Source organism: Myxocyprinus asiaticus, chromosome 15 (genome assembly GCF_019703515.2).
Source record: "Myxocyprinus asiaticus isolate MX2 ecotype Aquarium Trade chromosome 15, UBuf_Myxa_2, whole genome shotgun sequence".
Classification (NCBI taxonomy): Eukaryota; Metazoa; Chordata; class Actinopteri; order Cypriniformes; family Catostomidae; genus Myxocyprinus; species Myxocyprinus asiaticus.
The window spans coordinates 34,965,066-34,981,063 of record NC_059358.1 but is presented as its reverse complement, the minus strand read 5'-3'; the positions used below and the strand labels follow the sequence as shown (position 1 = coordinate 34,981,063).

At 37.2% G+C, this 15,998-nt stretch overlaps 2 protein-coding genes across 2 annotated transcripts in view; one reads left to right on the top strand and one right to left on the bottom strand.

The window, feature by feature from the left end:
* LOC127452564 (protein O-linked-mannose beta-1,4-N-acetylglucosaminyltransferase 2-like) overlaps nucleotides 1-5,467 on the bottom strand; it is a 29,930-nt gene extending 24,463 nt beyond the window's left edge. Inside the window, exon 1 of the mRNA XM_051718108.1 lies at nucleotides 5,218-5,467. The gene's annotated coding sequence lies outside the window, so the exon portion shown is untranslated. The remainder of the gene's footprint in view (nucleotides 1-5,217) is intronic.
* A 4,416-nt stretch (nucleotides 5,468-9,883) lies between these two features.
* Nucleotides 9,884-15,998, top strand: part of LOC127452561 (SNF-related serine/threonine-protein kinase-like) — a 71,735-nt gene continuing 65,620 nt past the window's right edge. Inside the window, 1 exon segment of the mRNA XM_051718098.1 lies at nucleotides 9,884-10,067. The gene's annotated coding sequence lies outside the window, so the exon portion shown is untranslated.

Genomic DNA, 15,998 nt, shown 5'->3' with positions numbered 1-15,998 from the left:
TCTTCGTTTGTGTGTGCAACGGAGGAATTCCTGGTGCTGTTTTGACTCCTTTACACATTTTATTAGTTCTTCGATTGTTCTCTGCTGGTAAAAATACCACCATATATACAGTACATATATAAATCCAATGAGCGCATTTAGCCCAGCAGCCAGCATTGTTTTGGATGTTCGGCAAGTTCCATCGCAAAATATACACCAAGCTGTCCAATCAGGTTGTGACTTTTTCCTGATGCCTTTTGTTTTGTATCTTTAGGTTCAGTGTTAAAAATGCCAATGTGAACGCTAAGTGAACCAGGACTTAATGTATCATTTTCTTTTTTGGTCTGGACCAAGAGAACCGAACTACAAGTGTGAACACACCGTAAGTTATCATTCATAATCAATTCCCCTATGGAAACAATGAATGGGATTTTTACTTCCAGAACCAGACAGTTGCACTCTATTCAGATTGTTTTCGAAAAGGTTTTCCCAAACCCTCTTCCAAAGGTGGACAAACAGATCCCGCCTCAACTAATACCATTGGTTGGGTCAATGTCGCTCTGTAGGGCTACTCAAATAATCAGTGTATTGATTGTGCCACAGATCCACAGTGTGTACACTTTTTGACTTGCTTGTCTTATAGCCGTCTCTGCATATTAAACAAGAGAAAGTAACACACTTCAGCATTAATTAGACAGTAATAACTGCTACTTCTAATTATGTTGTCCACACAATATCCATCCATCCTCAGAATCCACCAAGAGTTATTAACCTTAATAAGCTTCATGCTGATTGATACAGAGAGCACTGAAGCAGGCAGACGTCTTCAGCGTCCCTCTGTTCAGATGAAGAATGGGTCTGAAAGAGCCTTTCAGCAGGGGTAACAGGAAACAATGTCAGCTGCCTCCTGGGAGAAAGACTCTACGTAACTCTACAGAGCTGATTTGAGGACAGCGAAATGACAAAATACTAGAGCAGGAGAAGAACAGGGTGCAAAACAAAAACGTAGCAACATGCATACGAGCGCGCCTATGGAAATGGAGGGAAGAGTGTTTTTCCCTCTTCTTTGTGTGATAGAGATTTTCATTCCAACATAAACAAAGGAAGAACAATCAGAATTACTTCTGCTGATGCTCTTTGATGACGAGAACGATCATTACTTTTTTGGAGTAACTAAATGAGTTTGTATTATGTTATGTCTGTCTGCTATGTTGGGAAGTACGGACTTCATGTACCATGGATTACTGAACCATATTACAAAAATCAAGTGCTTAAAATTAGATTACAACATTACATTTTTAAATGTGTGCAATCAAATAAGTTACTTTGTATGGATTACATGATTCCATATGAAGTACATCAATCTGTCTTGACTTTAAAATTGGTGCCCATAAGTAAGTTTGTTAAAGATTATATAGGGTGACCATATTCTGGTTTTCCAAAAGGAGGGCACTTTTTTTTTTTTTTTTTTGCCGGGGAGGGTTGGGGTGAGGGTTTGGGGTGGAATAATAGGGTTCAAAACAGTGTTACTATGAATGCAAACTTTAATACAGTGAAAAAGACACTCTATTAGCATAACATAAATATATATAAATAAATAAAAATTTCCAACCTTCTTTTGAATGTCCATGTACTAAAAATGTACTTTAGTAAAATACTAAAATTACTAATATTTTGAATGGCCATGGAAAATGAAGCAATGTGATAACAATTTTACCTGGTCGCAAAAAGTAGTCCATTAATTTACCTGATGAACTTTCACCTTTTGCTGACCCTTTATGCTTCCTAGAGCTAATGTGTGCTTCTAAATCACTTGCACCTTTATTAGCAACTGTCACATAAGTGCCAGCTTTACATGTCATACATTCTGCTTCCCACGGATCTCGACCTGGATGAAAGCATGGGAATTTTTTGTGCAAATCTTCTGTAAATTTGCACTTTCGTTTGGGCATTGTTTCCACTCAGCTGTCATTTGCTGCTACTGTCAAGCTGTTTGATGCCGAACACAACAGCGCTTCGTGCGTTCGCGGAGAGATTGACAAGCAGGAATTTGGCCAATAGTTGCTGCAAGCCTCTTATAATCGACCAATTGTGTGTGAGAAGGCGGGACTTACAAAGACGGGTTAAAGCAATGCAAATATATGCGCACACACAATGAAGTATTAGACCAGATGCACATCATAATGCAACTAAAGCCGAATCCCGGACGTTTTCGCAAATTTAGAAATCCCGGCTGGACACTATTTTAAGGTCCAAAAAAGAGGACATGTCCGGGAAAAGAGGACGTATGGTCACCCTAGATTATATTACCTAAGAAATGCAATTTATAAGATTAGGGTACTTAATTTTAGTTACATAATTTGTATTACAAATTATGTATTGCTTGCTTCTGAAAAATTACATTTCAGAAGCAAGCAACCAAACACTGTTGGATACAGTGCACACAGAGATTGTCAACAAGGCAGTCACAACCTATTTTACTTCTGCTACAAAATGTATTTCCTTGTAAAACAGGATATTTGGAAGTAAAATAAGGCATGACTGGATTTGATTTTATCTGTTGGGAATTGATCATGAAAAGTGGGCTTTTTCTATGTCAGAATAAAGGAAGCGGCTGAAAAATAAGAGGGCTTGATAACGACAGCCAAAAGCAAAGTTGGTTCAGAGGTTGAGCAAGATATTACATTGTGATAAATGATTACGGAGAAAAAACTTTTTTTTTTTTTTGGAAAAGTATGCATTAATGAGTCATTCACAAGAAGACCAGGAACTGAACACCTTATTCTGTGATTTTGGGTAAACTGACAAGATTATGCATATAACAGGCAGAAACCCTTAATCTACATCAGTTAGAAGAATTAATAGGCCTAGGGCCAGTTTCATCTGTTTAAGGCTACACTTAATAGTTAATCGTCTAAAATTTGTCTTATCTTTTTCAGTCAGTTGCATAAAAACTTAGATCGTTCTAATTTAAGACTGAAACGTAAGACAGCAGACCCCTAGGCTAACTTATGTTTACATTCTATGTTGCCGTGGAAAATAACTGTCAGCTGAGCCAGTGGGGGCTTCAGCTGAGACTTTGGGAGAATTCCAATGGAAAGTGATCGTCCCTATGTCCTACTTACCCACTACGAAGGACGGAGCTCTTGATGTGGGCACTCTGATGGGAGCATGGCATTACAGTTTCAATGTACCCTACACTAAGTCTTGTGAAAGGGCCCTTTATGAAATTTTTTTACTTTCTTACATTTGTTTGGAACGACCCTTCAAGTGGCATCCCCTTCCTGAAGTGCCCTTCAAGGGCACAAAAATACCATTTGGAAAAGACCCTTTGTAGAAAATTCTACAATGATCACAGACTTCTACAATGGTAACAAAAGTTATTGTGTTTATTATTATTATTATTATTATTATTATTATAATTAAAATCAGTGTCTTACTTTTCCCACAGTCCGACAGGATTACTAAATATAACTGTGAGCTTGTTTTATACAACTGGCTTTCTATGGCATCTTTAGCTAGTCAGACTAATTGTTAGTTGAAGTCTTAAGTCAATGGCTATGTTTATGCAACCGGCCCCTAATTATCATCATATTCAAATCATCATATTCATGTCATCACATCAATGTAACAGTGAGCACGTTTACATGCACACCAAAACGCTGATTAATCTGTAAAATCAGTTTATTTAAAAAAAATCTGACAAAGCATTAAATCCACATTTAAATGACATTTGAAATAATCGTGTTACTCTCTGCTGTTGATGTCAATCCGTGAAGAAGCATGCGCTCAACATGTGTGCACATTGGGTGAGCCGGTTAATGTGTTTACATGTCAGGCGAAATCAGCGTAATGGGCAAAAATCTACCTGTGTCGACTGGTTTATTCATTAGACGTTTATGGCGTTTACACCGATAAAGGAACGCAGTTTATTGTGTTTACATGACCACACACAATTGTCAGCTTATTAAGCCTTATCGTGTAAGAATGTGCATGTAAACGCACTCAGTGAGTTTTAGACTGAGTGAGGATGTACTTGTCGCAGATGATTCAGACCTGGGCTGCGTTTCTCAAAAGCATCGCAAGCTTAAGTTGATTGACCATTCAACTTGACTTAAGTTAGCGCCAATGGCTTCTACGATCTACTTAGAATTACGATGCTTTTGGGAAACGCAGCCCTGGTCTATGTAGTTTTGAGAGTGAAACCTGACCGTCCTGTCCTCCAACTGTCTGTGTAACTGTCAGTCAGGCTGCTCAGCTGGAAAAAAATAAGATCTAACTTAAACCCTAGATCAACTTTCTGTGCACCTTCAAGTGACAGTTTTGGATGCAGGCAAGCTTTTGTAAAGTTTTTTGCAATGGTCTTATTCTGGGGCATCATGCATTATTTTTTTCTTTTTGAGGGGGTTCCAGTGGCAGTCTTGGCTTACTTGGTGAACTAGACAAGATGAGACATGGCCAAGGGGACAAAAACCCTTTGTTTAGAGTAAAAGATTTGCACTCACCAAATCCAGAAATGTGAATGTTTGATTTCTGTCACAGTGTTTTAGACTTACACATTTTTTGTGCATCTTAATTTTCAAAACTATATATATTCTTTTTTTCTGAATGTTGCATTTAAAATCAACTTGGCTCAAAAATGTGAAGGGGCATGTGCAGTGTGAATGGGCATGATGATTCTGATCTTATTCATAACAGAGTGAGCATCAAATCCAATGTTCTGGTCCAGATTTTGTCCTTTAGTTGTGCATCCTCTTGCATTCCTGGTGTCAGCTCTTTAGCAAAGTTCAGCAATGAAAAGCTGCAATAATATTCACTTTGTGTTTTATGCACATCTGTCTAGTCTGAATACAGATAATTAGAATAAGAGCACTCTTAAATGCACAGATAAAGGCAGTATTCAATATATGGCTAATGAAACACATGAATACTCCTGTGCTACCTCGTGATGCAACACAACAGGTAGCAAATAACAAATGAAACATATTCCCGTTATTTATCTGATGCAATGCATTTCTTTCGTTTTAGTAAAGAGACCAAACCACAACATGCTTTCTGGTTTAATGTCGCTTGATTGTGTGGATGATTTGGCATCATCTTGAAGTCGAGAAGAGAGCATCTATGTTTTCACGAGGACAGATCTTGGGGGGATAAAAACTTTCTGCAGCAGCAAGTTCCTAAAACATACAGACACTGATGGATCACAAACCCCATGCAAAAAGCAAATGAATATCATACCTGTGGTAATAGGTGAAAAAGGACGAGGTGATGTGAATTCACTGCGGATACACAATGTTTCAACAGCAGCTCCAGCAAACCAGTGCCAATGACCATTTACAACTTTGCAGCGACCAAACGCAGCGTTTCCAGGGTTATCACGATTAATATGCTATGTTTTCATTCACCACTGTGATTAAGTGACACCGTTTCGCTTTAATTTTATCGTTACGTGGCGAAAATTCGACCCAGTCGCGCGTATTCCGCGAACATTCACCCAGCTGCGGGAGAAGTCTCCACCCACAGCAGAGGCACAGAGTACAAAACCTCGCGAGATCTTATCGCCGATAATCCGTCTGACGTGGACAGTCGTGACTTATCGCGAGAACATTGCCGCATATTTGAGAGCGCACATATGAATTAAATAAAATGAAATGACACGAAACCCATCTTCTTGAGAATCTAAGTTAATTGTAATCATAACTGTACATGGTGAAAGTATTAAATGGTACATGGAGACAGAAAAACAATAATATATCAGCCACTGCTTAAACTGTAGCTATATTAAAACTGTTCATATTAATTTACGCAACTGAGTTGAGATGAAATTAATGGCTTTGTATGTAGACATGATAATTGATCACTGTAGGTGAGTAACATAACGACATTAAATGTGTTAAATTGTGTAAAGTTAACTTACAGATGAAGCTCGGAGTGTTGTTTAAATATTATATTGTCAGGTGATATTGAAACAAAAAATTGCATGGGGGATTTGACATATTGATTTACAGAAATTCATCTTGTTCAGATAAGCGAACACATAGCCTCATATTATACATATGGATACGATACATATTAATCTATGATTGGCTGCATACCTGTACTATACCCGCACCGGGGTTCTATTGTGAGGCACAATGTCCTAAATGCAAGTAGAAAGTAGATTTTCACAATGGCATGACCTGACCAAGATACATCACTGCTAATGACCTACCACTTGCAATAGCAGAGAAATTATTCATACCAGGATTTAAGCCTTCAGAATTTGTCTTTAATCAAAGGTGATCATTAATGAAGCGGTAATACATCGCCATCTAGAGTTTATTTAGAACTAGCACTCATTAATGAAAGGTGGTCCGAAATTAAAGGAATAGTTCGCCCAAAAATGAAAATGATCTCATCATTTACTCACCCTGCCATCCCAGATGTGTATGACTTTCTTTCTTCTTCAGAACACAAACGAAGATTTTTAGAAGGATATCTCAGCTTTGTAGTTCCATACAATGCAAGTGAATGGTGACCAACAATTTGAAGCTCCAAAAAGCATATAAAGGCAGCATAAAAGTAACCCATGAGACTCCAGTGGTTAATCAGCATCTTCAGAAGCGATATAAAAGGTGTGGGTGAAATACAGATTACAATTTAAGTCATTTTTTTTTTTACTCTATATCTCCACTTTTACATCTGAAAGTCACATGTGGTGCCTGTTTAGTTTTACTTTCATATCTGAAAGTGAAAGTTAAAGTGGAGATTTAGAGTAAAAAGAACTTAAATATTGTTCTGTTTCTTACCCACACCTATGATATCGCTTCTGAAGACATGAATTTAACCACTGGATTTGTATGGATTACTTTTATGAATCCTTTATGTGATTTTTGGAGCTACAAATGTCTGATCACCATTCACTTGCATTGTATGGACCTATTCTTCTAAAAATCTTAGTTTGAGTTCAGCAGGTGAAAGAAAGTCATACACATCTGGGATGGCATGAGGGTAAGTAAATGATGAGAGAATTTTCATTTTTGGGTGAACTAAATGTAAAATATAGAGTTTACCAGTACTACACATGAACACTAGATGGCAGTCGAAATATTTGATAGTGATCAACGTCATGAAGGTGATCCTTATAAACTGAAATTGGACAATAAATGCTAGATTTAATATATATTCTATATATTAATATATATTTAATGTATATTCAGTGTGGTATTGGACTGCATATTTATCCAATGAACTGCATTGCTTTAATACATCTCTGAGAGCATGCACTTCTATTTTTCTCCAAAATGTTTTCAATTTATAAGATACTGCAATCAGTATCTGTTGAGTTCTATCAAATATTGTCACTTAACATTACTATTGCCAAATCACAGTGTCTAGGTTACTATGCCGTAGACAGGGTTGGGAGGATTACTTTTGAAATGTATTCCACTATAGATTACAGAATACATGCTGTAAAATGTAATCTGTAATGTATTTCGTTAGATTACTCAAGGTCAGTAATGTATTCTAAATACTCTGGATTACTTCTTCAGCACTGGTAGATTTTTTCACTTGTTTTGACTATAAAAACTCTGCCAGTACAGTAAGACAAAATACACATGTTAAAATACATTCTCTGAAAAACCTAAATATCTTATGCAGTGTTGTTTCTAAAACAAGATAAAGCAAACTGATCTTGTTTTAAGGATTTTTAGATATTTTTACAGGAAAACAATACAAAAATTGTTATCAAGAATATGATTTTTGCCCTAATATCAAAGATCTTACTAGAAAAAAATAAAAAAATAAATAAAAAAAAATAAATATATATATATATATATATATATATATATATATATATATATATGATCCTGGTAACGTGCATGTAAAATGGCTAGAAATAGCATTTTAGATTAGCGTAAAGCTGACAATTTACACAAGGTTTATTTCTATTTCTTCTGCTCCAAACTTACTTCAAACTTACTTCTCTGTCTGCTCGTATGAATGTAACACATCATAAGAAAGTGTTTCACTGCTGTTCAAATGCACTTTGGATCACATCAAATATATGAATAAATGTTTTCCATCTGAAAGGACTAAATATTAAATGAAACAAATGACAATAAAATGCAAAGTAATCTCTTCAGTAATCAAAATACTTTTTGAATGTAACTGTATTCTAATTACCAATGATTTAAATTGTAACTGTAGAGGAATACAGTTACTAATATATTGTATTTTAAATACGTAATCCCGTTACATGTATTTCGTTACTCCCCAACCCTGATCATAATGTAATATTTACAGCAGTGCCATAAGCAGATACTATATAAGATGTTGTTTAAAACAACTTAATTTCATAATGTAAAAAAAGAAGAAAAAAAGAAGAAGAAAAAAGTTTTCTCGACGAGGAGAGCGCAGCGCCGGACATCAAGCATATAAAACCATAAGAGGTAACTATAAAAAGAAAGGCTTATTTGAATCATTTATCTTCTGAATGCATTTGGAGTCAGTTTAGCCTACTGCATGCTTTCATAATCCCATGTCTTTAGAAAGCCTGGACAATTATGCTGAATGACGGTCAGTATAAAAATAACCGTAAAATGGCCCATATGATACAGCCTTACCGAGATAATGAATTAACTATCAGAGAATGCAAAGCTTGGTGAACTGAATGGCCCTCCATACACTATAAAAGCGTTCTAGTGACGTACAAGAATGCGGCTGCTTAATATTAGAAATGTACGTACAACCTAGAAAAGACAAACAAGTCTGAAACCAAGCTCTATTTACGGGCTATTAAAATGAACACCGACTGGTCAAAAACTTGTCATGTGATGTTGACAACTCGCTCTTTAACCAAATCTCGGTAAGAAGGGAAAATAATAATAATAATGACAATATATATGATATATATATATATATATATATATATATATATATATATATATATATATATATATATATATATATATTTTTATTATTCTTATTTTAGATTTAAAAATAATGTATTATTATCTCGCAAAATTTAATATTCATAAATGTAAATTCACAAAGAAAATCCCTGCTTTTTTTCCTTTCAGGAAAGATCTGAAAATCTGACAGCTAGTAATGATCTTTTATGGTGTGCTATTAATAAGATAGAATAAGGTCTTATCCCCAATAACATAATGATTTATATACTTATCGACCTTTTTCACAGTCTGATGACGCGTTTATGCTTATTTAGCAGCGTAAATATTGCAAACTTTTTTATATGATCAATTTTTTATATATTGAATTTAAATTTATAACATTATGCTTTGTGTTATATTACCCTGGAATTAGTAAAAAAAAAAAAAAAAAAAAAAAAAACAATTACCACAGCTGCGAGGGGGTTTCTATTACAGCTGCTGAGAGAGTGACAGTAAATTTGGCATCTTCTCCCACCTTAATCCACCGCTCTCTTTTTTTTATTTATTTTTTTTATTTTTATTTTTATTTTATTTTTATTCTTCTTCCTCTTCTGGAAAGTCATTCAAACGTTTTAGTGAATTTTTCCTTTTGGTCTTGAAACAAATGGGTAAGTGAAAATAATATTTGCTGTGATTTCCCATTCACTGCTTTCGAAGTTTACCCTTCAAATGTTTACTTCCGCGTTCCAAAAAAGGTCTCGTGGTTTTAGATATTTGTCTGACAGATTAAGGCCTACGTAGAGCCAGAAATTCGTACATTTTTATTTTTTATTATTTATGAAAAAACGTATCGTGTTTGTGTAGTTTGGAAAATGATTACTTAAAAATAAATACTTTAATAGAACTTTAAGTAAGCCGTATGTGTTGTGCCATGTGGCGCCCCCTGCTGATGTTATTGTTCATTGCAGATACGGTGAGTGTGACTGACTCATCCGGTGTTTTCGTGCAGTTCACTGGTTTCAGGGCGGAGAGCGAGAAGCGCTGAAAGTCGCACTTCCACCAGCAGCGTTTACTCGCTCACACACTCAATACTACCCTCACACACACGGGGCTGGAGTCACACTCAGCCGGGCTTTATCCTCCGGCGTCTTCAGATCTTCATCCGTCGGGACATTTAGGAGATTTAGGTGGTTTTAATGTTCGCCGAAACGAGCGGTAAGTCAAATCGTTGAGTGATAGTGCGTTTGAATGCTAACATTGTTAGCCGGCTAGCATCTGCTTTAAGCGCGCGTTAAACAGCTTCCATTGATCTAGTTCAGATCTGACAGCAGTATGCATGCTCTATGGGGGTCAGTAATGCTGGATCGTCCTTGTTTCAGTGTATTTGAACATCATGGGCTGTGTTAGGAGAGCCAGTAAGCTATAATTTATACGCTCTTCCTTCCTTCCTTCCTTTCTATGGATGTACGGGGTTCATAAGGAGCTTATGGGCCAAATCAGGCCTGCCATGGGCATATCAGGTCTCGGTTTGTCTTCATATGATGTGCCCAGAGGAATCTCCGTTTCATCCTCACACTCATATTTGCACTTGTGGGGTTGATAGCATTGATGCTTGGGGAAATGTCTCATGATGGTGGACTGTAACCGGTCTGATTTTTTTTTTAGCAGAAGCTTCGTTAATGCATCATCTCAAGCAGATGGATGTGGTTTTGCATGCTTATCTTAGATGTTTCTTATGTGGATCATGGTGTATCTGTGTTACAGTGGTTTAAAGTTCTCAGTAGTCAAGGTTGTATTGCAGGTTAACACTGTTGTGCCCTCATTAGTGATCATTTGCTACTGTCTAATGGCACTAAAAACATTGGTAGGTGTGCTTTGGGCAGCTTGATGGTTTCCTGGGAGCCATCACTATTGTAAAGTTTTCACTTTTGAGGTTCAGTCCATCTGCAGTGCTTTCATACTACATTGCTGCGACCTGCAGAAGAGTTTAAAGGAAGATCAGGCTCAAATTCCTTACTTAAAGGAATATTCCGGGTTCATTACAAATTAAGTTCAATCGACAAAAGTTGTGGCATAATGTTGATTACCAGAAAAAAACATTTTGACTTGCCCCTCCTTTTCTTTAAAAAAAAAAAAAAAAAGCACAAATCTGGGTTCCAGTGAGACACTTACAAAGGAAGTGAATGGGGGCCAATTGTGAACATTAAAATACACACTTTTTCAAGAGTATAGCCATAAGACATAAACAATATGCATGTAAACGTGATTTTAGTGTGATAACATCACTAACTACCCTTTTCTGTGTAAAGTTATAGCCAGTTTTACAACTTCGTTGCCATGACGATGTAATGTCAACAAACCTTAAAACGCCCCATATTACTGTAAAAAGTATGATTTAAACAACTTTACAGCTGAAATTATACATGAGTTTTAACAGAAGAATTAATATAAGTGCTATTTTACAGTTATAAACTTAACATTTCTGTCTTTAAACCCTCCAAAGATTTGCCACATTCACTTCCATTGTAAGTGCCTCACTGTAACCTTGATTTTAGCTCCTGCTGCTTTTTTTTCTTCTTCTTTTTTTTAAAGAAAAGGAGGGATGAGTCAAAATACATTTTTGTGGTAACTTGTATTGAGCCCGGAATGTTAATACTGTAGCCTGATCAATATATGCCCACTCTTGTTAGTCACCCTGGAATGTTTAAGGTGTGGAGCATGTTCCTTCAGTCTAGTGTGCACTGTAATCATGTTACGCAATCTGAAAGCTAAAACTGTTCCTATATCTGCTGGCCAGATCTGTAGTTCGTCTTATAATTTGTATTTAGAATGTGACATTAAAGGCTTTTGCACACCGAACGCAAATTAGCAGCGAATAACAATTTGAATCTAAACAAAAACTGGATTCCTATGAAGCAATTCACACCTAGAGCGAAAATTCTGCAGGATATGCAAATGATCCTCTTGACCCACAACCCCCCCCCTTCCCCCATATTATAGTATATTATACTGTATTATATTATTTATGTTTATCAGTCATATGGTTCATTAGTTATTTTATATTATTTATATTATATATTAGTTACAGGTTAGTTTTTAAATTTATTTAAAAACAACCAAACATATTGCAAACGTTTATCTGTAACTAGCTACACGTTGTCCTATGTACCTTGAACAACACTGATTGTGCACTTTGTAATGGGTCACACTTTTCTCTCATTTTTTGCAATCCAGTGAAGTTGAATAATATATCATTAGTAATATAATACTGAATAATAATAATCATAATAATAGTGTTTTTTATTTCTCCATTAAGAAATTAGGGGAAAAGGGAAAATTCTTTAACTGACTAACCGCCAGTATTAACCGGTTAAATGATAAGCCATGAATCAAACAAGTGACCAAACAGGCATGACAAAAGTCTATACTTGCTGAAAAAAAATAAAAAAAATATCTGTCACGTGACAGATATGCATATTTAGCTATTTTTATTATATCAACATTTAAACAACCGTTAATTTCCTTCTTATATTTCATATCCTGTGTGCAACACTGAACGGCTGGGAAACAGCGTCTAAACTTTGGTTCCTAGGACAGGCTTTCTGACACTCTTGGTTAATTTTGAACCGATAGTATTAGTCAAACAAACTGGTAATGCAGTTAATCGGTAGGGCTGAACGATATGACGATATACAGTATATCGTGGCGACAATATAAAGTGTCAGTTGATAGAGATTTAGCTATATCATGAATATCGCGATATGTAAATATCCATGTACACAGCGCAAGCATATTTATCAGTGGCCAGGGCTTCACGTGAGACTAAAGCTGCGTTCACACTGCCAGCGACAAAACAACCTCATCTCATTCATTTTCAATGACAGCTGGCGACCGTTGGCGACGGGATGTGGGCGTGTCCAGCGACGTGACAAAGTTGAGAAATGTTTAACTTTATGCAAATGAAGAGCGATTTTTGGGAGCGACAGCCAATATGATAGAGGATGGTAGAGCTCACGTGATCCTTCTCTCTCTCAGCTCCTGCAGTGATGGAAAGATGGAGGAAAGGCTAATCCTTGCTGTTAGCAATTTACCAGTGTTATATGATATGTATCTGCCCACGTACAGGGACATATTGAAGAAAATGATGCGTGGAAAGGTGTATCTGAGATCGCGTGGATTCCAAGTAGGTTTAAATCATCAAATAGCTTGTAAAATTAACTATTAAATAATTTGTTTTGAAAATGTGTTACATGCATGACAGCAAACGAAACCATATAAATGATCATCAGCTTATGGGGGGATGAACTGCGGCCGGTAAAATCACCAGTTATGTGCACAAGCTGGTTTAGTGCCCAATTCACCAGAGGAATTCTGCAGATCAGGCAACGGTGCAAACGAGTCCACAAACTCGTTGCTGAATGCAATTTGCACTCGAAATTCTGAGCGATATATAGCGGAAGATGCAGCAGACCACCGTGATTTGACACACTGCTGTGAAGCGTCACTGCGATCCAGATCATCTCTTTAACATGCTGAAAGTGGGCTTGATGACACCATGCATCTGTACTTCAGTTCTCCATCATTGCATTATTATTTGATAAATAACTGCTGATATGATCGATAGAAACATCAAGAAAATGTAAAGGAACTTGTTATTAAAACCAGTGCGAAAACCTGTGTTCACAAAAGCCGACACAGAGCAGAAAAATGTAATCTGCAAACTGTGTCGTGCGACGACAGTTTCATTTTTTTTCACGGTTTTATTTATTTTATTTTTTGCAAGAAGAATCTACTAAGGAGGTTTTTAATACCTGGAAAAATCTGTCTAATAATATTTGCAATTTAAATGTTGCTTGCAATACATTAGTTTCGTCAGGGTACACGGTTATGCTGCGTTCCATTCAAGTTGGATGTGGTATATTCCTACTTGATATCTCCGAACATAAATGCATTCTATTCCCCGATATTCGGAACTGCAACGCTCCCGTTAGCTCAGCAGGGGTTTGACTCTCATTAGAGATGTCTCCTAGCAACCCAACTGATAAACAATGCTGCAGCGCTAGCATTTGTGCTTCAGGTGTACGATTATCAAAAGAGATTATAATGTTTTTTACACCTTTTTCTGTTAAACAAGATTTAATATCATGTAATGTGGAAACGAACTCATTTATCGATATTACTTAATAAAGTGAATGTTTATCACTTACTTTGTATATCCCCCTGAGTGTCGACATGTTTGTGTGACATCATGCCCCTACATCTCGGCGAAATCGGAGTTGAGAATTTCTGCACGAGCCTACAAGTTGTAATTCTGACTTCAAGATTAATTCCATTGCACTTTTCCTAGTCTGAAGTTGTCAAATCTGACTTTCCGAGTTGAATGGAACGCAGCGCTACTTTTCAAAACTTGATCCGACACTGAATGCTCAAGCAGCCTAATTTACATTTAGAAAACTCCTGATGTTGCTATAACAATGCAAAAAGCACTTACCAATTTACTCGGTGAAAATCAGTCCTCCTTTCCTGTTTAATAAATTAAGCAATCACACCGTCATGCAGAACATCTCGTTTGTAAATCCATAAGCATCTCTTTCGCAACGGCAATATCAGTTCACTTAAAAAGCGTGATTGCGTCACTTAAGGCCACATAGAAGGCCTCAACCAGGACATATCCTAAAGATCACACCCACCAAGAACAGATAAATCAGTCTGATTGGCTGATGAATCTGACAATCTGAAGTTGCTCATTCATTTGCACTGTTGAGGGATTCTGAAGAAATTCTGAAGGCCTGATGGGGTGGAGCTCAAACTCATGAGCTGCTTCAGATTTGGGCATGTGATTTGTGAAACAGTTGTCACACTTTGCTTGTAAGCATCAAGGAATAAATTCTGACTGGATAAACTTTTCGTTTTTCTCTATTCATTTGTAGATTAATTAAGAGTGGAAAACGATTAAAAATACATGCAGAAAGGTGACTGAGAATGAAAGGATGAAAAATATTTATGTATTTGGCATGTTAGGCCAGCAGAGAAGGCTTTGCTGGCCCTGAGAATTCACCACTGGTCAGATCCTTATAATGCAAGTAAACGGGTGCCAGCAACTTGACGGTCCAAAAGTCACATTTAGGCAGCATAAAAGTAATCCATGCCTTGCACAGTGATTTTAAACAAATGTACTTAACACAAGTATACAGTATACGTGGTGCCCAAGACTCATTGATGCACGTGGGGAGCAAAGGCTAGCTCATCTCGTCCAATCCCACAGAAGAGCTTCTGAAGCACAAATTGCTGAAAAACTTAATGCTGGCCATGATAGAAAGGTGTCAGAACACACAGTGCATCACAGCTTGCTGCTTATGGGGCTGCGTAGCCGCAGACCGGTCAGAGTGCCCATGCTGATCCCTGTCCACCGCCGAAAATGCCTACAATGGGCACGTGATCGTCAGAACTGGACTATGGCGTAATGGAAGAAGGTGGCCTGTTCTGATCAATCATGTTTTCTTTTAGATCATGTTGACTGCCGGGTGCGTGTGTTGTTTACCTGGGGAAGAGATGGCAGCAGGATGCACTCTGGGATGAAGTCAGGCCGGCGGAGGCAGTGTGATGCTCTGGGCAATGTTCTGCTGGAAAACCATGGGTCCTGGCATTCATGTGCATTTGACACATACTACCTCCCTAAAGATTGTTGCAGACCACGTACATCCCTTCATGGCAACGGTATTCCCTGATGGCAGTCACCTCTTTCAGAAGGATAATGCGCCCTGCCACACTGCAAAAATTGTTCAGGAATGGTTTAATGAACATGACAAAGAGTTCAAGGTGTTGACCTGGCCTCCAAATTCCCCAGATCTCAATCTGATTGAGCATGGGATTCATGGAGGCCCCTCCTCGCAACTTACAGGACTTAAAGGATCTGCTGCTAACGTCTTGGTGTCAGATACCACAGAACACCTTCAGAGGTCTTGTGGAGTCCATGCCTCGACGGGTCAGAGCTGATTTGGTGGCATGAGTGGGACCTACACAATATTAGCCAGGTGGTTTTAATGTTGTGGCTGATTGGTGTGTTTTATATATATTGTGCCACAAAGTAATCCGATTTTTTTTCCATTAATGTTTTTATTTACATGTATACTGTGAAGCAGAGGT